The 23,069-nt window shown below is 40.2% G+C and overlaps 1 long non-coding RNA gene across 1 annotated transcript in view; it reads right to left on the reverse strand.

Annotated features, from left to right (window-relative positions):
- Positions 1 to 1,663: 1,663 nt before the first annotated feature.
- Positions 1,664 to 23,069, reverse strand: part of LOC149126280 (uncharacterized) — a 136,953-nt gene continuing 115,547 nt past the window's right edge. The window contains exon 3 of the long non-coding RNA XR_016234944.1: positions 1,664 to 1,734. This is a non-coding gene — a long non-coding RNA (uncharacterized LOC149126280). The remainder of the gene's footprint in view (positions 1,735 to 23,069) is intronic.

Raw genomic sequence — 23,069 nt, forward strand, 5'->3', positions numbered from 1 at the left:
GGACTACAGAAGGGAAGCCAACTTTCTGCAAAAGGATCTGGAGAGCTGGGTAGTGGGGAAAATGGAAAGTATCATGGCTAGAACATGCCTATGAGTCTCAAACATATGTAAACTGGAACTCACTGTTGGCTATGGTTTGGGCACAGAATTATAAAATCACATTCAAAAAAGCTATTTTCAAAAATCTACACCTTGGGTTCAAGCATCATCCCAAGAAACCCAGAGCAGTCTGTTACCTCTGTCTCTCATAAAATAAAATGAGGGAACTTGCTCTGGGCCATATTTTTCCTATTCCTACTTTCCGTAGATATTTATAGTCACAGGATCTACTCTAAGAAAAAAATGACTGAAGCAGGACTGGGAAAGGATCCAAGTTATATGGGGCCTAAATAAAAAGTGGTTGCTATGAGGATTAAGAGAGACAACATATGCATCCCTTGGTTTGATGTTTTGTACAGTGTGAGCACTCAGTGAACAGTAGTTACACAAGTGACAGGTAACAAAAGAAGGATTCCAGTTAGTAGATTCCCTTAGTGGTGCAGGGAAGAAATACTAAGGACATACCCTGGTACTACAGCAGTGAGGAGTGGATGAGGAAGACGAGATAGCTATAAAATTAAGAATTAAGAAAAATTAACAGAGGATGCCCACTGATTTTTTTTATTTTTTTAACTTTTATTTAATAAATATAAATTTCCAAAGTACAACTTTTGGATTATAGCGGCTTTTCCTCCCATAACCTCCCTCCCACCCACAACCATCCCTTCTCCCACTCCCTCTCCCATCCCATTCACATCAAGATTCATTTTCAATTATCTTTATATACAGCAGATCAATTTAGTATATATTAAGATGATTTAATTAGTAGAAAGTGGAAAATACTACCTTGAGAACCTGAAAAAGAACAGACCAGCAAGCTCAAAGAAGTGACAATTGAATGACTCAGTACCATCCAGCATGCACCTCAGGATCGGACATAAAATGTTATACTTTCTTAGACATATAAGTGTCAAATCAAGGTGAAAAAGCATAAATCTGGTATAAAACAAGTACTTTGATTAATATCTATATTGTCATCTAAATTTAAATACTAATTAATGACTTCATAAGTCAACCAAGAGTGTTATGAGAGCATGTACATTCTTGGAGACAAAGAAAAAATCATTGCTTCTACTTTTTCTCAAGATAAAACCCATCTTTCAAATAGAGAACCTCATTGGCTTCCCTGTTAATAAACAACAATCCAATGTGAAAGGATGTTTGATTGGAAGATTGGGCACTAGTGTCAGAGCCGCAATTCACCCAAGGACCGTTAGGAAATTACTTATTTTATTTTGCTTTACCTTTAAATTATTTTCCCCTTAAAATTTTTTAAATACTTACTCTATTTGAAAGGTGAAATGACAGAGAGAGGAGAGACACAAAGACTCTTCCATCTGCTGATTCACTCCTCAAATGGCTACAATGCCAGGGTTTGGCCAGGATGAAGTAGGGAGCCTGAAATGCCATCCAGGTCTCCCACATGGGTGGCAGGGGCCTAAGTACTTAGGCCATCTTTTGCTGCTTTCTCAGACTCATTAGCAGGAAGTTAGATTAGAAATGGAGCAGTTAGGGTCTGAGTTAGTGCTTCAGTATGGGATACTGGCATTGGAGGTGGTAGCTTACCTCATAATACGGTGATGAAGGCCCCTTCCTTGGAATTCTAACACAGTTATGCCGGTGCATAGCAAGCAGCTGGAGCCACACGTATAGGTCATGAGGAAGAAAGGGGAAATAGCTGTTACAAAATGTGCTCATCAGCATAGAATAAACTGAGGTCAGCAATAGGTTTCATTGTCCTATATTATGCTGGTAGAGACATAAAAATCAAAGTATTCCTAGTTCAGTGCTCTAAGTGACCATCAGCAACCAAAAGTTGACATCACAGAAAAATCCCATATTTTTGGTTTATTAGTCAGAGCAGCCCAGGTGAAGATATAGAAATAGAAAATTCCAAAATCTCAGTAGCATAAAAAAAAGATCAATTTCTTTTTTTAATCTTCCATGTATTTCTTTTAACAATTCTAAAAATATATTTCCTTTATCTTTTAGTTTTTGAGATAACATATTTTTAATTTACATCACAGTCAAGGGCTTAATGCTCCACTTAATAAAAATTTCAACAGGTTAAAAGTAAAAAGGCCTTACTTCAGTGGGAATTTAGGCAAGACCTATAAACAATAATCAAATGGAAAGATGGACAATTCACCCATATATAATAAATTTTAAAATTTAAAAAGAAAAAAATCAAAAAACAACAGATATCTTTCTTATTTAGGTATGTATCATTTAGGGTTTTTTAACTTTTCATTTATTTAGTTTTAAAAAGCGAGAGAGAGAGACTGACTCTCTATCCACTCGTTCCCTCTTCACATACCCAAAACAGCAGGGGCTGGGCCAGACCAAACTGGAAGCCAGGAATTTAATTCAGGTCTTTCAGGTGGGCAGCAGGGACCAAGAGCTTTAGCCATCACTTGCTACCTTCCACAGTGCACATTAACAGGAAGCTAGAATCAGGAGTGGAGCTGGGAAATCAACCCAGGCACTGGTGGGACGTGAGCACCCCAAATGGCTCCTTAATCACTACACCACATGTTTTAGCCTTAAGAGCTGGCTGAGGGCTTTGCTCCACATTATGATGAAGCTTCCTTCAGGACCTTTGCTTGGGGCCAGCATTGTGGCCTAGCAGGTAAAGCTGCTGCCTGCAATTCCGCATCACATGTGGGCACCAGTTTGTTTCCTGGCTGCCTCCTTTCAGACCCAGCTCCCTGCGAATGGCCTGGGAAAAGCAGTGGAAGATAACCCACGTGCTTCAGTCCTTGACAGCCACGTGGGAACCCAGCTGGTAAGAAAGGAAGAGTGTGAGATACACAAACTGGCTCTGAAGGCTTTTGCTTAGAAGTGACACCACATAATTCCCTCATCTGCTGTCACCCAGGGAAGTCACAGGCCACATCTAGGTGGCTAGTGTACAGGAGAGCACAGTCCTGCCAGGACTGGGAGACAACCAGAATATCGGAGAATAGCACTGCTGAAAAGCACACTGGGAGAAACTCAGAGGAATGGGGCCCAGCTGCAGAGCCCATTCCAAAGGCACAGTCAGGCCAGAGAGTCCTTTTGTTTTCAGTCTATATAGTTAGTCCTTAAAGAGCTTAACATTTGTTTTAGAGGGAGGAGAATGTTCAAGAAAACAAGTAGAAACAGGAGTTTGGTGCAGTAGTAAATTCACCACTTGGGACCCCTACATCCCATAACAGAGTTCCTGGTTTGAGTACTGGCTCCTCCACTTCCCATCCAGCTTCCTACTAGTGCACACCCAGGGAGACAGCAGGTGGTAGTTCAAGTACTTGGGTCGTTGCTATCCACATGAGAAACCTAGATTGATTTCTGGGTGTCTGGTTTCAGCCTGGCCCAGCGGCAGCTGTTGCAGACATATAGGGAGTGAATCAGCTGATGGAATATCTGCTTTTTCCTCAAATAAAATTAAAATAAATACAAATTCATAAAAGAAAACAGGTAATTGTAATTTGCAGGCCAATAAAGAGTTGTCACAGATGGGTTAATTGCTAGATGCTACAGGTGCACACAGGAAGGACATCGAGCCCATACTTGAGGGGTCAGAAAGGGGCAGCATATAAACCAAGACTTGAAGACTTGCTAGTTTACACAGTAGACAAAAACTAAGTCTTCAACACAGAGGATGCTTTGCGACAAAACTTACTGAAATGACTGTATTTGTTATCGCTTGAAAATAAAGACAAATGAGTCTCTTTCAGTTAAAAATAACTTAAAAAAAACTCAGAAACATGCCTTATTTTTCCATGGCACCATTTAGAGAAAAGTCTCTAAAAACAGACCAGTATGTGCAGTAGTGCTGAATCTCTCACCAATCAGATTAGAGCCAGGCCCAGTTTGACTTCAGACACAAGCTTGAAAGATGACCCTGGCCTTCAGACACAGGAGAGACATCTGGTGGTGGGATAGGCCAGAGTTCTCTAAAGCACTCCCCAGAACATAATAATGAGGGCTCGTGTGTGTGTGTGTGTGTGTGTGTGTGTGTGTTGTGAATCTTCATCTGCCCTGTGAGCTGAATCCTGGAAGGAAAATTTGTACAGCAGCGAATGCAGATGTGCAGGCCCCTCTGAGTCAGCAACAGTGCCCTAGCAAGAGGCCAGTCCTCAGGTAGAGGCTGCCCCAAGAGAGGAGTCCTCTTGCTCCATGTAAAGTCTCTGTCACCCTGGTACACATGAACATGAGAGAAGCTAAGAGGCCCAAAGGAGTCCACCCAAAAGTAGCCCACAGGTACTCTACCTGTGTTGCCTCAGAAGTCAGCCCTTATTGCAAGATCTGTGCTATCATTCTCTCTCCCAGCTTCTTCCCACAGCCCAAAATATCTCTAAAGGAGAATGGAATGCATTTCAGACCTGTGTTTCCTAAATTTAATCACACTTTTCCATACGGTGGCAACATATCAGTACTAAGAAATATGCCTTCAAGCCCCTTGTCAATTCACAGGTGACCTGCTTTTTATCCATTTTACATAATCAATTTTCAATTGCTAGGCATTTGCACATGAAACTAATCATAAGAAAAATCCCCAGTTATTTCCTTGTTTCCGTCAGAAGTAGAACAGAAGGGAGCAATGCACACTGCTTTTTTCTTGGATGTTGCTCATTTCCATACTTCACAACAGTGGGATTCTTTATGGAAACTATTGTCCCACAAATATGAACCCCTCTTGCCAAGGTTATATTGAAACTCCATCAGTTGCATTTGAATTTGGGAAATTTTGATTCTTATCGCATCATTACATGCACAGAATAAGATGTTTTACAGGCTTAGATACATACCTAAGAACTTTTTTCACTTAAGGATATTGGTTTCAGAAGGAAATTTTGTCACAAATCTAGAGTCTCTTCTTTGAGCAAAGGATTCATATTCTAGCCCATGTACAGAAACCACTGAACAAAATAGATGCTACAGTGTAGTATAAAGTATACAGACACTCACATATTTCTTTTAAAATGAAACTCCTCTATGCTACCTTGAGAAGATGGTCTCATGAGAAATGCTATCATCACTTGTTCACACTAGCTGCATGTTTTACAAATTTTACAAATTCATCCTGGATTTATAGCTACTTCCAAGGCGGTATCACTCTGTGGCATCAATAAAGCAAACTCAAACTTGGCAGCAGTGGGGGTGGGGAGTGTATTCCTCATAGGAAACCACTGGGATCCTGGCCAAAACACTTGCAGGTTAACATAAGAATGGATTCAGGCAAGTAAAGAAAGAAATGTGGTTTCATTTTAAGTTGATTCAATATCAATCTAGTTGGCCTGAATCTCTGATTAGTTTAAGGTAATAATCTTTTTTTAAGAAAAAACAAGTATTTATTTATTTGAAAGTCAGAGGGAGATGGGGGCAAGACTGGGGTGGAGAGAGAGAGAGAAAGAATCTTCCATCTACTGGTTTATTTTACTTCTGGAGAACAAGAGACTCCCTCCCTACACTGAATTCTTCATTCTTTCCCTCTTCTGTTCTTACAAAGTATAAAACTCCATGCATTTTCTAACTGTCTCATTAAAATGTGATCCACTGCTTGTCCAGATCTTTCAATGTTTGTAAAAGAGAAATCTTGTACCTTTGAGATGGAGTAGTTATGGAAAGTAACTAATTAAGATGTCCTACCACCAATGTCCCCAGCGGCTGACAGGGCACCTCAGTGATAATAATTCTGGAAGAATAGGCAATTCTGCATCTGAACTCTTGAGAGATAAAAACATGGAGATACCATTCTGAGGTTTCTGACTAAACAGCCTGTTTGAGGCTGCACAGCCTCATCTACTTGAGAACAAGACTGAAATTGTTGACTGATAGAGTCAGCTAGTTTTTTTGAAGCCAAGACACTCATACCCCAGATCATAAATACCTTCCTCAAAGAATTTTAAAATATAGGTTGTTATTATTATTCACATATGGGGAATCCAACAGTTCAGGAGACTACTGCCATTGAAAACAGAGTTCGTTATTCACCATGCAACATGGGCTACCAGCAGAAAAAGAGAGAGGGAAAGGTGGACAAGAATTTTTATTGTGATTTCCATGGAAAACAAAAGGCAATGCAGAGGAACCAGAGTTCAGGGGTGGACTATGTTGAGTAGTTTCACCACTTGGGAGTACAAGATATCTCTAGTTGTCTGGGCACGTAAATATTCAGCCCAAAGTGTCACTCTTTTGTTCATCAGATATATTTTGAGATAAACCATGTCCCAAGCACTTCTAGGCTCCAGGGATCCATTTGTAACCCAGGAAAACAAGGTATTAGTCCAAGTGGAGCTTTCACCTGTGGTGGAAGCAGACAATTCACAAGTGAAAAAAAAAAAATAACTCCTGCTGTAATTGCAGACAACAATGAGCTCCTTGAAGAAAAATGACAGGAGCTGAATATTTTGGAGAGAATTGTTAGGAGACTAACTGCATACATCATGTGTGAAGTGAAGACGATGTCTGCTGATATACCAGGCAGAGAAAACAAATAGGAAGACTTGAAGTTGGAACTTGGAAGTTGAACTTGGCAAGTTTGAGGACTTTTGAACTGAAGGTGGTCAGAGTGGATTGGAAGATGGGAGGAACATGGGGGATAGAAGGAACATGAGAGTGTTAGCCAGGGGTCAAGTCAGGAGGTTGTCAGCATGATAGGAAGCCTTTTGCATAGCACATATGTCCATGCCAAGTGCTGTTCCATGCTAAAAGCACTATTCCATTTCCTAGGAGGAGAACAGATCATGGTAAGTGGGGATTCCATTGGGTGTATGTAGTGATGATCCAGACAAGGATGAGGGAGGGTTCTGAATCAGTATTTCACAGTTGACAGAACTTGCAGGTGGATGAGGTATGGAGTATGATGGAAATAGGGTTCCCCCTAGAAAAATTATGGCACCCAACAGTGAGTTGTGAACATTCTTCTGCCATAACTTATCCTGCAAAAATATTAAATTGCACTACATTTCTTTTTTTTCTAAGGAACATAAATTTCATAAATACAACTTTGTATACATATTGTCTGTGTATACAAAGGTTTTTGATTTTTGTGTATTGACTTTATATCCTGCTACTTTACCAAACTCTTCTATCAGTTCCAATAGTCTTTTAGTGGAGTCTTGAATCCTCTATATATAGAATCATGTCATCTGCAAGTAGGGATAGTTTGACTTCCTACTTCCCAATTTGTATCCCTTTGATTTCTTTTTCTTGCCTAATGGCTCTGGCTAAAACTTCTAGTACTATATTGAATAGCAGTAGTGAGAGTGGGCATCCATGTCTGGTACCAGATCTCAGGGGGAGTGCTTCCAACTTTTCCCCATTCAATAGGATGCTGGCCATGGTTTTTTTTATAAATTGCCTTGATTGTGTTGAGGAATGTTCCTTCTATACCCAATTTGCTTAGAGTTTTCATCATAAAAGGGTGTTGTATTTTATCAAATGCTTTCTCTGCATCTATTGAGATAATCATATGGATTTTTTTCTGCAGTTTGTTAATGTGCTATATCACATTGATTGATTTGTGAATATTGAACCATCCCTGCATACCAGGGATAAATCCCACTTGGTCTAGATGAATGATCTTTCTGATGTGTTGTTGGTTTCATTTGGCTAGAATTTTGTTGAGGATTTTTTCTTCTATGTTCATCAGGGAAATTGGTCTGTAATTCTCTTTCTCTGTTGTATCTTTTTCAGGTTTAGGAATTAAGGTGATGCTGGCTTCATAGAAGGAGTTTGGAGCATTTCCTCCATTTCAATTGTTTTGAATAGCTTTAGAAGAATTGGAGTTAGTTCATTAAATGTCTGGTAGAATTCAGCAGTGAAGCCATCTGGTCCTGGACTTTTCTTTGTTAGGAGGGCCTTTATTACTGATTCAATTTCTGTCTTGGTAACGGGTGTGTTTAGGTTTTCTATGTCTTCATTTCTCAATTTAGGTAGGTTTTATGTGTCTGGGAATCTATCCATTTCTTCTAAGTTTCTCAGTTTGTTGGCATACAGCTCTTTGTCATAATTCTGATGGTTCTTTTTATTTCTATGGTATCTGTTGCTACATTTCCTTTTTCATCTTTAATTTTAATGATGTGGGTCTTCTCTCCACTTTTTGAGGTTAGTTGGGCCAATGGTGTGTCAATTTTGTTTATTTTCTCAAAAAACCAGCTCTTTGTTTTGCTGATCTTTTTTTTTTTCATTCAATTTTCTTGAATTCTTCTCTAATTTTAATCATGTTTGGGTTTGGTTTGTAGTTGTTTTTCTAGATCCTTGAGATGCACTGATAGCTCATATATTTGGTGCCTTTCCAATTTCTTGATGTAGGCACCAATTGCTATAAACTTTCCTCTTAACACTGCTTTTGCTGTATCACATAATTTTTGATATGTGTATTGTTGCCTTCAATTGTTTCTAGAAATTTTTTAATTTTCTTTCTGATTTATTCTTGACCCACTGTTCATTCAGGAACATGTTGTTCAGTCTCCATGTGTTTGCATATGTTCTGGAGATTTCTGAGTTTTTAATTTGCATCTTCATTGCATTGTAGTCAAAGAAGATGCATGGTATGATTTTGATTTTTTTTTAATTTGCAGAGACTTACTTTATGGCCTACCATGTGTCTAGCCTAGAGAAATTTCCATGCACTGGTCAGAATATGTATTCTGCCCTGTAGGATGAAAAGTTCTGCAGATATCTGTTAGGTCCATTCGGTCTATAGTGTTGATTAAATCTGCTGTTTTCTTGGTGATTTTCTGTTTTCTGTCTGGTCGATCTGTCCATTGCTGAAATTGGGGTATTGAAGTTCCCCATTACTTTTTTTTTTTTTTTTTGACAGGCAGAGTGGATAGTGAGAGAGAGAGAGACAGAGAGAAAGGTCTTCCTTCTGCCATTGGTTCACCCTCCAATGGCCGCCATGGCCAGCGCGCTGCGGCCGGCACACCGTGCTGATCCGAAGCCAGGAGCCAGGTGCTTCTCCTGGTCTCCCATGCAGGTTCAGGGCCCAAGGACTTGGGCCATCATCCACTGCACTCCCGGGCCATAGCAGAGAGCTGGCCTGGAAGATGGGCAACTGGGACAGAATCGGGCGCCCCGATTGGGACTAGAACCCAGTGTGCTGGCGCCGCAGGCAGAGGATTAGCCTATTGAGCCACAGCGCGGCCCCCCCATTACTTTTGTATTGGAGTCTATGTCTCTCTTTAGATCTCTTAACATTTCTTGTAAATAGCCAGGTAATTAGTGCATATATGTTTATAAGTCACATCTTCCTGTTGAATTAACCCCTTAACCATTACATAGTTCTCTTCTTTGTCTCTTTTAACAGTTTCTTTTTTATTGTTAAGGTCTATTTTGTCTGATATTAGGATGGCTACACCAGCTCTTTTGTGGTTTCTATTGGCATAGAATATCTTTTTCCATCCTTTAATTTTCAGTCTGTGTGTATCTTTTTTGGTGAAAAATGTTTCTTGTAGGCGGCAAATAGAAGAGTTTTGTTTTTGAGTCCATTCAGCCAATCTGTATCTTTTTTTAAAAGCTTTTATTTAATGAATGCATTTTTCATAGGCACAACTGAAGGAATATAGTGGTTCAGCCAGCCTGTGTCTTTTAACTGAAGAGTTGAGGCCATTTACTTTCAAGGTGACTATTGAAAAGTAACAACTTTGCCCTGCCATTTTTCCAAAAATATTTCTATTTTTTACCTTGAATTTCCTTTGTACTTTTACTAAGAGATTTTCTTCCTTTACCTTCTTCCATAGTGATGACCATGTTTCTGTGTTTCTGTGTGCAACATATCCTTAAGCATCTTTTGTAGGGCTGGATGTGTGGTGACAAATTCTTTCAATTTCTGTTTGTTATGGAAGATCTTTATTTCACCTTCATTCATAAATGAGAGATTTGTAGGGTATAATATTCTGGGGTGACAGTTTTTTTTTCTCTTAAGACTTGGAATATAGGCCGGCGCCACGGCTCACTAGGCTAATCCTCTGCCTTGCGGCACCGGCACACCGGGTTCTAGTCCCAGTCGGGGCACCGGATTCTGTCCCGGTAGCCCCTCTTCCAGGCCAGCTCGCTGCTGTGGCCCGGGAGTGCAGTGGAGGATGGCCCGAGTACTTGGGCCCTGCACCCCATGGGAGACCAGGATAAGCACCTGGCTCCTGCCATCGGATCAGCGCGGTGCGCCGGCCACAGCGCGCCGGCCGCGCCGGCCATTGGAGGGTGAACCAACGGCAAAAAAGGAAGACCTTTCTCTCTGTCTCTCTCTCACTGTCCACTCTGCCTGTCAAAAAAAAAAAAAAAAAAGACTTGGAATATATCGCACAATTCTCTCCTGGTCTGTAGGGTTTCTGATGAGAAGTCTGCTGTGAGTCTAACTGGAGATCCTCTGAAAGTAATCTGGCATTTCTTTCATGCACATTTAAGAATCCTTTATTTATGTTTTACTGTGGTGAGTTTGATTACAATGTGTTGTGGTGAAGATCTTTTTCAGTCATGTCTATTAGGAGTTCTATGTGCTTCTTATACTTGAACATCACTTTCTTTCTCCAAATTAGGAAAGTTTTCTGTAATTATTTCACTAAAAAGGCCTAATCCTTTATATTTTTCTAAGCCTTAGGAATTCCTAGAACCCATATGTTGGGTCTTTTGATAGTATCCTGTAGATTCCCAACAGTGTTTTTTAGTTTTCTAAGTTCCTATTCTTGTTTTTGGTTTGACTGTATAATTTCCTGTGATTTGTATTCTAAGTCCAATATTCTTTCTTCTGCTTCACAGATTCTGTTGTTAAGGCTTTCCACTGCACTTTTTATTTGTTCTACTGAATTATGCATTTCAATTTGATTTCTCTTTATGATCTCAATTTCATGAGAGAAATTGTTTCATGTCCTGTATGGATTTCAGTAGCTCATGCATTTGCTTCTTATTATTTCTATGTAATCTTACGATCAATTTTTTGAATTCCATTTTTTGCATTTCTTCCATCTCATGATCACAATCTAGTATTGAAGTTATTTTTGTTTCTTGAATTGGTATATTTGTTGTTTGGCATTTGTGGAGATACTCATTGGTTTCTTCTCGGGTTTTTTTGTTTGTTTTTTGTTTTTGTTGTTGTTGTTGTTGTTCTTTTTTGCTATGGCAGCTTTTATCTTTGTATTATCCCTCTGTAGATAGTGGACTGTCTGCTTTCAGTGAATATCTAGAGGCTTGTAGTGGGTGTGTCCAGGGAGCTCTGTTCAGTTCTCCAGGGTGAAGGATGTGTTTAAGGTGACACACCCAGGTTTGGTGTGGTAAATCTCCTCTTTTGTTTGTTTGTTTGTTTGTTTTTGACAGGCAGAGTGGACAGTGAGAAGTGAGAGAGAGAGAGAGAAAGGTCTCTTTTGTTTTTTTAATCAGAAGGGAAGTTTATTCTGCTCAGCTGAGCTCCTCTCCTCAAAGGATACCAGTGCCTGAGAGATAGCCCCAGTGGATATAATATTCGTCTGCTCTCCCCCAAGGACCACACAAAGGATCTGTGTAATCCTAAGTGTAAGCTCAGACTCCCCAGCAATGTCCCTCACCAGGTCAGCAGGAAGCCCTGAGAGTGTGGAGTCTCCCACAGTGACTGACCAAAGTGCCAGCCATACCATGAATCCTCCCACACACCCTCAGTTTTTTTCATAGTCTCGGCACACGGGCTTCCCACAGTTATGAGCACTCAGCCCCTGTTAGTTCTCCCCACCAGCTGATTGCTTGGCATGGAGATGAGCTGGCACAGCTGTTATGTATGTCCAAAATGGTGGCTTCTTTATTGGCTTGCTACAAGACACCATTGTAGAGTAATCTGGGAGAGAGAAACATGTCCCTCCTTTTTTTTCTCCTTTAGTTTGGTAGGTACACTATGGCCTACAGGGCTCCAAGCCAGATTCCCTCTAGGCTTTTCCTGCATTTTTATCACCAGTGTCTTGGACCACTGTGGTCTGGTCTCAACTCACTTTCCAACACTGGTGCATAGGCTCTTGGCTGCTGGAGTCCTGAGTTGTGGGCGTCCACACCCTCCTTGTAGGTCCACTATGTCCCTCTAGTTTGCGTAGCATTTTCTCTGCCATTTTCTCCCTCTTCCCTGAGACTGTACTCTCTCCACTTCTTTTAAACTATCTTCTTCTAGACTAGATCAGTAAGCTCCCTCCTACTCCACCATCTTAGAAACTCTGCATTATATTTTTCGAGAATTACTGAGATTATGTCTTTTGTGTTCATATATTATGTGTATTTCCTCTACTATATGAATAATATTTTAGTTAAAATTTATGAGAAAAACTGTAAAGATGGTTGTTTGTCTTCCCCCAACAGAATGTGCATTTCATGAAACAAAAGAGGACCTTGTCTGTTTTTAAATCATTATTCTATTTCTAATATTTGAAAGAATGACTACCATGGGTACTAATGCCAAAAAAACACTGACACTTAGCTATCCTAGCATGTGCCAAGTACTGTTCTAAGTGACTGCCATACAATGGCTCATTTATAGCAATCTACCTATTAAGATGAAGAAACTAAAAGGTTAAGAAATTTTCCTAAAGTTATATAGCTCATAGGTGGTAAAGCTGGAATAGAACTCCAGAGTCCAGCTCCTAACCACTGTGTTCTACTGCCTTCAAGTGGTAAGTACCAAGGGCATCATGGTCGCACAGCAGTTTAAGCTGCCACTTACAATGCTGGCATCCCAGATCAGAGCAATGTTCAAGTGCCAGCTACTCTGCCTCCAATCCAGCTTCCTGTTAATGCACCTGGGAAAGCAGAAAAGGATGGTACAAATGCTTGAGTCCTGACACCCACATGGGAGAATAGAGTGGAGTTTCTGGCTTCTGGTTTGGGCCTGGCTCAGCCCTGGTCACAGCAATTTGGAGAATAAACCAGTGGATGGATGATCTCGCTGCCTCTCTGTTACTCTACCTTTCAAATAAATAAATAAATCTTCTTTTAAAAGTAGTTAATACCAATAAATTCTACAGTGTAAATTAATTTTCCAATATATAAAAGTTAATAGCAATAAATATTTAATTTTAAGTGTTTGGAAGAAGAAAGTGAAAGTAATTTAATGCTAATTAAAACTAAGCTAAATTAAACAAACTCACCACAGAAATACAGGCTATGGTTACTATAAAAGAGCAATTATTCAAAATTCATTTTGATAGTAAATTGAGAGAGGGCCTAATATAATACATTTTCACTGAGCATTATACTTCAAATTCTCAAAAATGAAATGTTTTATTAATAATGTAGAGGTGTTTAATTAGTGGACATCAGTCTCTCAGCCCTCTCTTTCCCTTGACAAAGTTCAAATCTATTACATACTCTCTCCTAATCAGTCATTCTGAAATGCTACTGAATATACATTGTCTTCTCTTTTACAACCCCTCAATGTGGAACAGACTTTTCTCTTTGAAAGAAGTGTGGTATTCAAGGGAAATAACTTCAGCATTAGCTCCAGGGAGTTAATGTGGGTCCTGCGCCATGGCTCACTTGGTTAATCTTCTGCCTGTGGTGCCAGCATCCCATATGGGTGCCGGGTTCTAGTCCCGGTTGCTCCTCTTCCAGTCCAGCTCTCTGCTGTGGCCCAAGAGGACAGTGGAGGATGGCCCAGGTGCTTGAGCCCCTGCACCCTCATGGGAGACCCAGAGGAAGCACCTGGCTCTGGATCGGCATAGCTCTGGCCATAGTGGCCATTTGGGGAGTGAACCAACGGAAGGAAGACCTTTCTCTCTGTCTCTCTCTCTCTCTCTCACTGTCTAACTCTGTCAAATAAAAAAATATATATCATAAACAATGCTTAAAATGAGGAGATATGTAAACAAAGTAAAATCCATTCAATATAATAATAAAATGTTATTTAAAAAATAAATATTAAGTTTTAAAAGAAAAGATTTCCTACAAAGAAAAAATAAGAGTCCAGAAATACACTCAGCTAACTATAAAAACATTCGATAGATGATAAAGTGCTCTAAAATACTCACAATTCTATTTTGTTCTTTATTTTAGATAGCTTTTTAACAGATCCAATATAGTTTGTAGAAACAATTCTAAGAACATAATGATACTCCCTTCCTCCCTTAAAATAATCATAATTCTTAATAAATGACTGGAAATTCAAGCACATATGAATTGTAGAGGAAAATGCAATAAAGAAATATGAGCACATATGAAAATAAACTTCAAATGGAACAAAAGAGTTATACAAAATGATAAACTGAGTACAAGATGTGCTATTAAAGCCCACCATTTTCACCACTACCAAGATAAAAAGACATAAAGCCATAGACAAGATAAATTTTTTTATAACAAAATGTGGTAAATTTTAAACATGGACACAACTGTTTGCAATTCCCCTCATCAACAAGCAGAGCCTTCCTTAAATCTTGACTTGCTTGATGTGGCCAACAGAATTCAATAGAAGCCACATTACATAAGTTCTAAGTGGGTCCCTAGATGCCTTAAATGTTCCCACTGTTTCTCTTGAAACCCCTGCTACCATACCATGTGAGCAAGCCCAGCCTAGCCTTCTAGATAATAGGACAGCATGTGGAGCAGAGACAAACTATCTCAGTTAAAATTCTTAGACAAGCTAACCTCTGCCTAACCAGGCAGCTGCCAGAAAATGCTTTAGTGAGGTTAGTCAGCCACCCAGTTGAGCCAGCCCAAATTACTGACCCATGAACTAAGTGTGAACTAAGTGTTAATGTTTTAAGATACTAAGTGTTGAGGTGGTCCATTACATAACAATAAATAATTGGTATTCTATAAAGATTCTTACTCGAAAGTAAGAGGGAAAATTATCAGTGAGGCATCCCAGAAAGAGAGATGGGATCACAGAGAGAAAAGATCATTCACAATATGCACAGGAATCCTCAGGAGAGGATTACATGAATGACATCATGGGAACGGCATGATGATTCATTCCCAGAGGAAGCTGGTATCAGGGAGGCATGGAGTAACTGACTATGGAATTGACTGGAATAAAGACATGACTGTCAGAAGGCCTGTTGTCCCCTGCATATCTTCCCCATCTCCAGGAATCAGTAAATATCAAAAAAGAACAAATGTCTCCTGACAGTAGCTATCTTTAGGGTAGAGAGATTGGAAAACACGTTGCACATCTGGTTTTGCTTGGAAGGAACAGGGTGCATCCAAGACCAAAGTAGGCACAATGTGAGTACCCCTGCTCAGAGCCAACTTCACCAATTCCCCTCTTTCCCTGAGAATAATATGCAGTATTAGCCCCTGCAACCACTCTGCTCCCTCTCACAGTAGACCTCACTAGGAAGAGGAGATACTCAGTTTGACAGAGGGCTCCTAACTGTTCTGAGAGTTTTTCACATATTATATTAATTAATTACAAAGAATTTATGGGTATGGTGATATTTCTAATCCCTCCTATTAACAATGAGTAAAAGGAGGTATGGAGAGCTATTATTAACATAACTATAAAATAAAATTGATAATTTTAGTATTATCAACATATTGGAGTCATAAAGGTAGGTATCACATTTCTGAAATGGAAAATTATTTTGAAATAAATAAGCTAATTGGAGATGTTGGAGCAGAAATTTGTTGTAACAAAAAGATGGTGTTTTTCCTTACGCAAAGGAGGAACAAACAAGTGAACTGAAATTTGGACTAAGTAATTTGCCTATAATAGAAAAGACAGCATAGAATTGTTTTGGAGCAGGGTTGGGGGAGCTAAGTTATGAAGAAAAGATCCAGATTTTCAATGTCACCAAAAAAATAGGGCAATAGCAAGGAGACAGTATCTCATGAAATGATAGCTAAAATACCCCAAAGTGAAGACAAGATTCCCTCACTAAACTAAACATTGACGAATCACAGTAAAATCTCAGAAGAAGGGAGAAGAATGTGAAAATTAAAGAGATCCAAGTAAGGTGCATCTTCAAGGAGATTTCAACCACTCTGTCATCAGCAAGCAGAAAGTCAGGAAGGATGCAGCTGAATTGAACAGCACCATAAATCAATTGGACCTAGTTGACATCTGTACATTACTTCATCCAGCAACAGTGGAATACACATTCTTCACAAGCTCAGGGAATATCCACTAAAAGATAGACCACATTCTAAGCTATAGAACACACCTTAACAAATGTAGTAGAATAGATAGCACACAAAGTACTCTTTTAGACCACAAAGGAAATAAACTAGAAATCTGTAACAGAAGGCTATCTGGAAAACACCAAAAAAATTGGAAATTAAACAACACACCTCTGCAACCAGTCTTTTTTATAAAAAGCTTTTATTTAATAAATATAAATTTCATAAGTACAACTTTTAGATTATAGCGGTTCTTCACCCCATACCTACCCTCCCACCTCCACTCCCATCCCACCTCCTATTCCCTCTACCATCCCATTCTTCATTAAGTTTCATTTTTAATTATCTTTATATACAGAAGATCAGCTCTATACTAAGTAAAGATTTCAACAGTTTGCACCCACACAGACACACAAAGTATAAAATACTGTTTAAAGACTAGTTTTACCGTTGTTAATTCACATAGTACAACACATTAAGGACAGAGGTCCTACATGGGGAGCAAGTACACAGCGACTCTTGTTGTTGATTTAACAATTGACACTCTTATTTATGATGTCAGTGACCACCCGAGGCTCTTTTCATGAGCTGCCAAGGCTATGGAAGCCTCTTGAGTCCACAAACTCTGACCTTATTTTGACAAGGCCATAATCAAAGTCAAGTTCTCTCCTCCCTTCAAAGAAAGGTACCTCCTTCTTTGATTGCTCCTTCTTTCCGCCGGTATCTCACTCAAAGAGATCTTTCATGTAGGTTTTTTTTTTTTTTTTTTTTTTTTTTGCCACAGTATCTTGGCTTTCCATGCCTGAAATGCTCTTACAGTGAAGCGGGATAAGCCTCTGCCTGTGACACCAACATCTGATATCAGCCCTGGGGTTCCAGTCCTGGCTGCTCCACTTCTGATCCAGCTCCATGCTAACATGCACGGTAAAGCTGTGGAAAATGGCCCAAGTGCTTGCATGAGCCAAGTTCTTGGAATGGCTCGGGCTGAGTCAAGCTGAAGCAAAGAGCCTGGAGTTCCATCTGAGTCTCATACATGAGTGTTGGGGCCCAAACACTTGGGCTATCTTCTAGTGCTTTCCTACGCCATTAGCAGGGAACTAGATGAGAAGTGGAACAGCGGGACTCAAACTGGCACTCTTATGGGATGCTCGCATTGTAGGAGGAGGCTTAACCCTTGATAACAAAACTCCAGCTCTCTATTCCTAAATAACTGATAGACTGAGGAAGAAAACAGAAGAGAAAAAATTATTTTGAAATGCATAAAAATGAAATCATCCAATTTTGTGGACTGAACTAAAACAATCCTTGGAGGGAAATTCATAACAGTGCTTAGATTATCAAAAAAGAAAGGTCTCAAATCAGTAACTAATCTTCTACCTTACACAAGTAGAGGAGGAAAAGTGAATGAAACCCAAAATCAGAAAAATAAAGAACAGAAATTAATGAAATATATAACAGAAAAGCAGTAGAGAAACATCAATGAAAACAAAAGCTGATTCCTTGAAAAGATTAATAATGATAAACTTCTAGACAGAATGATCAGGAAGGGGGTGCCAGAGAAAATACAGATGTCCAATAATAAAGAAATATTATGAGATTTGTGCCGACTAACTTGATGACTTAGATGGTACAGGCAAAATTCTTGAAAGACACGGATTACCACACAAAAAGACACAGAAAATCTGAAAGGTTCCTCTACCTTCTAAATGATAGCAATTTTTAATTAAAATCCTTTAGAAAAAGATAAACCTGGGTCCACATAACTTCACTGGCAAATCCTACCACACATTTGGAAATACTATCAATTATACATAAACTCTTTCAGAAAATACAAGAAAATATTTCCCAATTTGTTTTATGAGGCCAACATTGCCCTGCCTGCAAAACAAAGATACTGCAAGAAAACCATATGCCAATACCCTTTCATACACCTAAACACAGATGACTTCATAGGAAATGATGTCAGTACGCTATGCAGACTGAAACAATAGGATGCTACCCTCCAGGACTTTAATTTTGGTGAGAGTTGAAATGATATGTCAGTGATAATTAGAGGATTTTCATCCAACTGCAAAGGAGTGACAGAGGCAACAAGTGACCAGCTGCAATGCTGTGATGACACCCAATCAGACTGTTCTTAGGGGAAGACATTGGCTGCTCTCTGTAGCCAAGTTTCCACTGGGCCTTGTCCATTATCTAATTTGGTGTTCTAGTTCTCAGTCAGTTCTGTGGACTACCCAAAGTTCTTTCCACAAATGCATTTTTGTTAAATTTTGCAATCAAGAACATGAACAATAAATACGTCTCTATGAAAACTCTTGCAACCAAGAACCCTGACTTGTACAGAAATTGATACCAAGGGGTGAACTGCACAGGCCCAAAGGGAAACAGACAGAATTTAGGATTGGGAATCTTACCTCACTGGGACAGATTCTGTGAAAAGCTCATTAGTATTCAGGAACTGTAGTCTGGCATCATAGTTAATTGAATTATTTATTACCTGAGATCATAAGAAAAGCAGAATTCATTGAATCTGTGGCATTGGAAGGATTGTTCAAAAAATGTTTCCAAGGATCCCTCTCCTGGTTTCTCAGTCCTGATTTCCCATGCATCAGTTTCATTAGGATCTCTTTATGCAAATTTGCAAGTAACTTTAGAATCAGCTTTTAGACTCAATGAGATTTTAGAACTCATAATATTTAAAAGAAAGAGATCTCTCTCCTCTCTCTAATGGTATTTGCACAAATCTCTGTTAACAAGTTTCTGGCCATGCTTGGAGCCTTTGGGCACCTGAGTATGATTACAGAGCCATTAGATGAAGAATATTCTGATCTGCCTGCCTGACTTAGATGCCCATTCTTGTGCCAGAGAAGATAGGGTCTTTTGATTGTCAGCCAAACCTGACTTATTTGGACTGGGGTGGAAAAAGTTTCCAAAATGAAGGGATGTTGAACAGACAAAAAAGTAATAGTTGGTTATGGAGGGAAAATATAAAGATGACAGAGAGGCAGAAGATGGTCTATTGATAAGAGCTCCTTCAAAAGAGTTGGTGGTAAATGATTCAAGAGCAAAGGTGTAGAGATTGACTTTAGATCCACAGAGGGATGTGTGCTCTGTTATATGTACACACTAAACTTCCTCAAATCCTTAACTAATTAAAGGTGATAATATCTATGACACAATTGAGAATACAAGGACTTTGTGTCTTTGAAAATAAACCATTTTAAAGCAAATAACTCGTTGGCTTTTGCACATTTGTAATCAGCAGTTAATATAACAATTATTGATATTACCAATTAAATGTATGCCATTGTAGAGCATGATGTCAAAGGATACCCATTTGGCACACTTGTATAGTTACTTTGAGTAATCCTATATGCCAAGTTACAATGAAGTACAATTTAGAGACTGACCATAGAGGCCATAGATATCATGGTTTAAGGTACAGATTTGGACTGAGTTTGAATCCTGGCTCTACCATTTGCAACCTATGTGATCTCAGGAAAATTACTTAATGTTTAATTCATGTAAATACCTCAGAGAGCCTAGAACCCAGTAAGTTCTCAACAAGATGTGTTACCTACAGTTATTACCATGATCCTAGAATTCAATACATCACCTCCAGCTTCTTACCACTCAGATTATTTTCTAATTCAGTTGGAATTAATAAAATGGGACTATGCTTTATACAGTATCACATATAAATACTGAAACACAAAGCCATATTAAGTAACCCACCACAGAATGTGTGTGTGTGTGTGTGTGTATGTGTGTGAAAATGCTCTAGATTTTCACTCACCTGGAAATCCTTCCTAGGCAGCCCCTTTAAGAACTGTAACTCTTTCAGGATTCCTCACTATACTGAAGGAATTCAACCATATTTATGTTGTCCAGTCAAAAACTTGGTAGTTCCCACTTTTAAGAGCATGTTTTCTAAACATCTCTAGTAAATGGAGATTTTGACTTTCTGCCCGGGACACCCTGAGAGCTGCTCCTACAGAAAAAACTAATAGGATAATAAATCCCAAGGCCTTTTTTCTCTCTCTCTGAACAAGAGTTGTTTTAGTTAAACTTGCATTCACTTTTCTCTGAACGCTGCCCCCACTTTTCACAGACCATTGTGTTTAATACAGGACTTTTGACTCAGCCATCATTACTCACAATTTACTGATTTTACTTTAAACACTGTTGGCTAAAACGACAATTTATCAAGACTGTTTTGCCTAGCAGTTGGGGATAATTTATTTTCCCGTTGAAGGGTTTGATATTTATTAGCGTGGCAGTGAGCCGGTCAGTGGAGATTCACACTCCAGGGGACGGACGCTGAGTCCAGCTTCATGGCCTGCTCCACCCTCTTCTGCAGTGGAGGCAACACCCGGCTGGTGCCTGAGGGTTCTGCAGACGACAACTGTGAGGCTCTACTTCATAGGAAATGGAAGCTCAGTACGCTCCCCTCCCTTGAGAAGCTGGACCCACAACTGTGAAGGTGCATCAGTGAGACCTCAAGACCTCAAGCTCTCTCTTCCCCTGGCCAGGAGAGTCAGCAAGACCCAGGAGGTGCAGAGGAGAACTCATTGCAGGAAGGTGCGCATCAGTTACGGGGAACTCAGCCAGCCTTGACAGCCAAAGAGCATCCAAGACAACTCAGGTAAGGTGGGGCTGTGTGGATGTAGAGAGCCCTAGGCCTCTAATGTCAAAGGAGAAACAATTCTTATCCAGAGCAGGCAGTATCTTTGCAGGGCAATCACAGTGCCCAGCAAGAGGTAGTTTTTATAGTAGTTTCCTGGAGCAGCAAGTGAATAAGTAAAAGCAAAAAGAAGGAAGTTAGGTTTACTATGTGCCTGGCATGGTACTAGATTTATAAATGTTTCGTTTCATCCTTGCAATAATCCCAAGGAGGTATGTTAGCCTCCACTATGCTTGGAAATTTGTATGAGTTACTTCTTCCACAAGAAGTAAGTAGAAAAGCACAGGCACAAATCCAGATCTGTCTGACCCCAGGTTCATTTCCTTCTGATAGCACATATCCCTCCCCTACTAATGAGAGCCTGGACGGCTGCCTCCACCCCTACCCTGAGGACCTCAGCTTGGTGCCTGGAGCTCCTACCTCAGGAGTCACTCCTCAACTTGGGGCACTGTCTCTAATGGAATTAAGGTATCTGGGAGACAAAGCTAAGTGATCTCTTAGCACTTATGTCACATTAGCAGGAAAGCTTGGAAAACATTTTTTCCGGAATGCAGGGACAGGGCCACGGCACAGCTACACTTTGATGCTTCAGGTTCACACATTTCTGGGGGTATTAGGAGGAACTGCCTAATACAACACTGGTGTGCAGGCATCTGCTTACCAACAGGGGTGGGAGCATTCATACCTGCAGGAGAAGGGATCAAAGAAAAGGCCAATGGACTGAAAAAGGACCTCAGAGCACAGCCTTTCACACTCCCATCACAGTCCATGCACCAGGCTTTAGGTGCTGTGAGATCCTGGGCTTAGAACTGGCCCAACATTTGTGGTGGGCCATTATGTGCTAGGCACTGTACTGGAACTAAGGTTACACAACTAGATTAGATGCACTGTCCATGTCTTTAAAGTTTATGATTTCTCTCACTTAAGAAATTGAGGAACTCTCTAGCATGTCAGGGGATGAAATAAAAAAAAATCATGGGAAAGACTTGGAGGGTAAAGGGAGGGGCACTTTAAGAAAGGGGGTGAGAGTCATGCAGATAAAGTTCTACCCCTCCTGGTTCCTTATGGACACCTGCCCAGTCAAAGATAAAGTCCACCCACCTCGGAGCAGCCTTGTTGCCTGGAAGAGTTCCTTCAGGCTGAGCCACAACTCAGGACCTGCTGGCTGCTTTGGTGGAACCTTCTTTCTGTCCTAAAAGCTCACTCAAAGAGGATCAAGGATGGGTGGGGAACAGGATTCCACTGCAATTCGACACTGGCATGAACACGGGCATGGAGCCACTGCTGTGTTTTCAATTCTACTTTCTCCTCTGCTATTCCTGTTGGGTGACCCCTCACCATTTGCCCCACACAACCCAGCCTGGATTATGTAACATTTCCATACAGAAAAGGGGTAGGGAAACATCCTTCCACCACAGAGTAAATGCCTCAGACATAGAATTCACTGAGGAATCACCTCAGCTTTGAGGACTTCACAGGAGGCTTGTTTAGGACTCACAGTGATGGGAGACCGACAGCAGCCTAAAGGCCAAGCAACAGATGGTGCCCAGGTTCCACTGTGACGGCCTCAATGTGGAAAGAAGCTAGGCACAGGCTCACCAATCTGACCAGCAGTTCCTCAGGAGCATGGCCCCCAGGGCTCCCCCCCTCCAGCCAATCACTGTGGGTCACAGCTCATTGTTTTGTTGAGTCCACCATGAAACAAAATTCTTTCCAGATCCTTGATTAACCTTATTAGAGCTCATAAAACTCAAAGTATTTCAGCCTGTCTAAATGTCTCCATTTCCTTTTAGATATTGTGGTTGCGGGTGTTTTTGCTCTCAGTTTTCAATTAGTAAAGAGATGTGGCAAGAAAAAAGTGAGATGATTAGAATTTGGAAATATTGCTTCTAAGTTCCTTGTGAAAGACTGTGTGAAGGCTACCTAGGCCCCAGGGAGGGGTGAGGTACAGAGAAAGCCTCCATCCTTCTCACATGCTAAGGTCAAGTCAAAGGCCAGCTTGTGCAATTCACGTCATGACATTCCATGACATAACATGAGTGATTTCCTTCTTGTCACAGATAGAAAATCTTACCTAGGCCTGCCCATATTTATTAGGCTATTCATTGCTATTCATGGCTTGTGTGTGGTCATGGACTGCACACTATCTATTAATGATGGAACATTGACTCTGATTGAATTCTGGGTTCAACGAACAGTCCCATAGGGTTTGGTGGGGCCCAGACATTTTTAGCAA

This window comes from Oryctolagus cuniculus, chromosome 6, assembly GCF_051225735.1.
Source record: "Oryctolagus cuniculus isolate XC-2025 breed Fujian yellow rabbit chromosome 6, ASM5122573v1, whole genome shotgun sequence".
NCBI lineage: Eukaryota > Metazoa > Chordata > Mammalia > Lagomorpha > Leporidae > Oryctolagus > Oryctolagus cuniculus.